At 47.5% G+C, this 5,004-nt stretch overlaps 1 long non-coding RNA gene across 1 annotated transcript; it reads right to left on the bottom strand.

The window, feature by feature from the left end:
• Nucleotides 1–2,401: 2,401 nt before the first annotated feature.
• LOC108540096 (uncharacterized) lies at nucleotides 2,402–3,630 on the bottom strand. The gene is made up of 3 exons (XR_001888589.1): nucleotides 3,548–3,630; nucleotides 2,738–2,841; nucleotides 2,402–2,604 (listed from the first exon to the last, which is right to left on the bottom strand). It is a non-coding gene; the product is annotated as an uncharacterized LOC108540096 (long non-coding RNA).
• Nucleotides 3,631–5,004: the final 1,374 nt, after the last annotated feature.

The raw sequence follows: 5,004 nt of genomic DNA, 5'->3' as shown, positions 1-5,004 counted from the left end.
TATTGAAGATGCCAGGAAGGGAGGACAGAAACCAAACACAGTAAGTTCTCAACACAGAATTCAGAATTTCTCTCTTATTCTGTATGATTGATCCTTCTGACCACATATGCGAACAGTTTTTGAAACAAAATATGAACACTTTTGGAGATTAAGTGCTCAACCAGTGGGGTCCCTTCATATATCATTATCTGTAGCCTTACTCCCTCAATGATTTCTTTCTTTCTTTCTTTTTTTTTTTTTTTGAGATGGGGTCTTTCTCTGTCACCCAGGCGGGAGTGCAGTGGCAGGATCTTGGCTCGCTGCAACCTCTGCCTCCCAAGTTCAAGCGATTCTCCTGCCTCAGTCTCCCAAGTAGCCGGAACTACAGGCATGTGACACCATGCCCGGCTAATTTTTTTTTGTGTATTTAGTAGAGACAAGGTTTCCCCATGTTGGCCAGGCTGGTCTTGAACTCCTGACCTCAAATGATCTGCCTGCCTCGGCCTCCCAAAGTGCTGGGGTTACAGGTGTGAGCCACCGCGCCCAGCCATATACTCTTCAGTTCGGTTGAAGTTTGTTTATGTATTGTTAGGTTACAGTTTGCCACATAAGGAGGCAGCTTTAGGCCACATTTCACTTAATTTAAACCAATGGTTTTCTCAATGCTGCAGGGAAGCGAAGGCAGAAAGGCCTAAGCGCTTGATGTGTCGGGAGGGAAATGTCTTCACTAACGTAGAACAACCTGAAATTTCAATGGATCACATCTGAGAAATGAATCTGAGGATGAGTTGAAATCAAATGGACAAAGTCAGGTAGGAGTGAGGACAAAATGCCGATCCTTGATGTTTCATAAATGCTTTCATACGTACCAGGGAACTACTGTTATCTCTATTTGAGAGTTAAAAAAGTGGGTGTTCAGAGTGGTTCATCGTTTTACGAAGTCATGTAGCTCCTAAGTGGTAGAGCTGGGATTTGACCCCAGGCAGTTTCATTCCAAGTCTACGTTTATAATCGGTGACTGATGGTCCCCAAAAGATACGTTCACATTCCAACCTCTGGAACCTACCAACGTGACCCTACTTGGAAAAAGGGTCTTTGCAGATGTCATCCAGTGAAGAGTCTCAGGATGAGAGTGTCATTAATTGCCTGGTGCGCCTTAAATCCAATAACAAGTATCCTTATGAGATAAAAAAGAGGAGAAGACACAGACTGAGTAGAAGGTCACGTGAAGATGGAGACAGAGATTGGAGTGTTGCAGCCATAAGCCAAGGAAGGCCTGCAGCCACCAGGCGCTGGAAGAGAGCAGGAAGGATCCTCCTCTGGACCCTCCAGAGGGAGGGTGGCCCAGCCGATATCTTGATTTTGGACTTCCGGCCTCCAGCGCTGTGAGAGAATAACCCGCAAGTGTGTGGTGGTTTGTTGTGGCAGGCACAGGAAGCTAACACAGTGCTCTGTAGTTCTACGTGACCCGGCTTCCTCCAGAGCTATGGGGGCCTTCCCTATAAGTTCATGTTCATCAGTTCCATTGCACAAAGCTGAAGTTGTCCAACAACAGTACTCAAATCCCATACATCCTCGGGGAACCTCGAGGGTTCTAGGCTCTCTAAGATGCCAGTTAGGGAGGACAGAATCCAGAAACAGTGAGTTCATGTTTTTTTTTTTTGAGACAGAGTTTCACTCTTGTTGCCCAGGCTGGACTGCAATGGTGAGATCTTGGCTCACTGCAACCTCTACCTCCTGGGTTCAAGCGATTCTCCTGCCTCAGCCCCCTGAGTAGCTGTGGTTACAGGCATGCCTCACCACTCCAGGCTAATTTTGTATTTTTAGTAGAGATGGGATTTCTCCATGTTGGCCAGGATGGTTTCCAACTCCTGACCTCAGGTGATCTGCCCGCCTCGGCCTCCCAAAGTGCTAGGATAAGAGGCGTGAGCCACTGTGCCCAGCCAACAGTGAGTTTTTAATACAGAACCCAGAACTTCTCTCCCATTCTGTACTCTCCTCTAACTGTATAAACAAAAATTAACATGCAAAACATTTGTGGCTGGGCGCGGTAGCTCACGCCTGTAATCCCAGCACTTTGGGAGGCCGAGGCGGGTGGATCATGAGGTCAGGAGTTCAAGACCAGCCTGGCCAAGATGGTAAAACCCCGTCTCTACTAAAAATACAAAAAATTAGCCGGGCACGGTGGCAGGCTCCTGTAATCCCAGTTACTCCAGGGGCTGAGGCAGGAGAATTGCTTGAACTTGGAGAGCGGAGGTGGAAGTGAGCCGAGATTACGCCACTGCAATCCAGACCGGGTGACAGGGTGAGACTCCATCACACACAAAAAATCAAAAAACAAAACAAAACAAACGAACAAACGTTTGCATCTGAAAGAAATCTGCAGACTTTTGTATGTTATTTTTATTGATATTTCTCTCAGGTTCATCAACTTGCCAGAAAATCCACAGAATCTGCAGATATTCTCACTGGAGAAGCCGCAGCAGTGTGAACATTTCAGCCGGGAATGGGAGGAAGGAAAAGCAGTCCTGGGGACATTCTTCGCCCCAGGGGACGGATGATGCTCCATTTAATAGCACTTGCAGATCGAGTCCTGTTTCTGCTTCTAACCGAATGTTCAGGCACCTGAGAGAAAGAACAAAGTGCTGAGCTCTGTTCTTCCCATCATTAACCTTAATGGCATTCAGACAATTCCCGTCCATACACAAGAGTCCTACAGATTTTTGAGACCCAAAAGGTTATTTTACTATTGTCTTACCAAATGTATAGGGGTCTCGTCGTCAGCATTAGGTAGCAGCTATGTGAATCTTCCAGGGGTAAAGGTCCTCTGCTTCCTCACAGGGATTCTTCCACAATCCCCTCCTGGATGCCACAAACACAGCATGTCCCTCTCCCCGCAATCCCTGCACCTTGCAGGCAACATTTAATGCATTTTTTTTCTTTTTTTTGAGACAGAGTCTCACCCAGGCTGGAGTGCAGTGGCACGATCTTGGCTCACTGCAACTTCCACCTCCTGGGTACAAGCGATTCTTCTGCCTCAGCCTCTTGAGTAGCTGGGATTACAGGCACGTGCCACCACACCTGGCTAACTGTTATATTTTTAGTAGAAATGAGGTTTCACCATATTGGCCAGGCTGGTCTGAGCTCGTGATCTGCCCACCTCAGCTTCCCAGTGCTGGGATTACAGGCATGAGCCACTGTGCCTGGCCGTTTTTTTTTTTTTTTTTTTTTTTTTGAGACAGAGTCTCACCCAGGCTGGAGTGCAGTGGCATGATCTCAGCTCACTGCAACCTCTGCCTCCCAGGTTCAGGTGATTATCCCACCTCAGCCTCCCGAGTAGCTGGGACTACAGGCGCACGCCACCACGCCCAGCTAATTTTTGTATTTTTAGTAGAGAAAGGGTTTCACCTTGTTGTCCAGGCTGGTCTCTAACTCCTGGACTCAAGTGATCCACCTGCCTCGGCCTCCCAACGTGCTGGGATTATAGGTGTGAGCCACCGCGCCTGATATCACCACTATCTAATTAATTCCGGAACATTTTCATCATCTTCCCCGAAAAACTCCTCACCCATCAGCAGTCACTCTCCGTCCCCCCAGCGCCTGGCAGCCACCAGTCTCCTTTCTGTCTCTGTGGATGTGTCTGTTCTGGACATTGCATGTGAGTGGAATCATGCACTCTGTGGCTTTCGCGTCTGGCTTCCTTCACTCAGCGTGACGTTTTCCAGGCTTACCCGTCAGGTGGCAAGCGGCAGAGCTGCATTCCTTTCCATGGCTGAGTGATCCTCTGTTGGATGGATATGGCCGCACTTTGTTTGAACATCCGGGTTGTTTCTGCTTTGGGGCTATGAATAATACCGCTATGAACTTTCATGTATAGGTTTTTGTGTGGATGTATCATTTCTCTTGGGTATCTACCTAGGAGTGAGATTGCTGGGTTATAGGGTAACACTATGTTTAACTTTCTCAGGAATTGCTAACCTGTTTTCCAAAACGTCTGACACTTTTGTGACTTAACTGCTTGGTGCCTGAGTTTACTGTGATGGGTAAAGAATATTCCTGGCCGGGCATGGAGGCTCACGCCTATAATCCCAGCACTTTGGGAGGCTGAGGTGGGTGGATCACTTGAGGTCAGGAGTTCGAGACCAACCTGGCCAACATGATGAAACCCCATCTCTACTAAAAATACAGAAATTAGCTGGGTGTGGTGGTGCGCACCTGTAGTCTCAGCTACTCAGGAGGCTGAGGCAGAAGAATCACGTGAACCTGGGAGGCAGAGGTTGCAGTGAGCTGAGGGCAACAGAGTGAGCCTCTGTCTCAAAAAAACAAAACAAAACAAAACAAAACAAAAGAATATTCATGAGAAGGATACTTTGAGAAGTACCCAGCACAGTGCCTGGCTCACATTACTCGCTCTACATTAGCTGTGATTATCATCAGTTAGGGCTAGAAAAATTGTTATTATGAGTCTGAAAAGCCAGATCAACTGTCAAGGGGTACTGTGAAAACTGAATGAGTTGGCTGGGCACAGTGGATTACACACAGTGGGATTACAGATTACACACGGTAATCCCAGAACTTTGGGAGGCCAAAATGGGAGGATTGCTTGAGTCCAGGAGTTGGAGACCAGCCCGGGCAACAGAGTGAGACCCCATCTCAATTTTTAAAAAATTTTTATGGGCCGGGCGTGGTGGCTCACACCTGTAATCCCAGCACTTTGGGAGGTTGAGGCGGGCGGATCACAAGGTCAGGAGATCGAGACCATCCTGGCTAACATGGTGAAATCTCGTCTCTATTAAAAATACAAAAAATTAGCCGGGCGTGGTGGCGGGCGCCTGTAGTCCCAGCTACTTGGGAGGCTGAGGCAGGAGAATGGCGTGGACCTGGGAGGCAGAGATTGCAGTGAGCTGAGATCATGCCACTGCACTCCAGCCTGGGTGACAGAGTGAGACTCCATTAAAAAAAAAAAAATTATATAAAAAAATTAATTAAATATAAAAATCTGAATGAGTTAATGGCAGAAGTGAT

The sequence above is a fragment of the Rhinopithecus bieti genome, unplaced genomic scaffold, assembly GCF_001698545.2.
Source record: "Rhinopithecus bieti isolate Rb0 unplaced genomic scaffold, ASM169854v2 scaffold_574, whole genome shotgun sequence".
NCBI lineage: Eukaryota > Metazoa > Chordata > Mammalia > Primates > Cercopithecidae > Rhinopithecus > Rhinopithecus bieti.
Note: the sequence above shows the minus strand (reverse complement) of the source record. Positions and strands in the feature narration are given on the sequence as shown.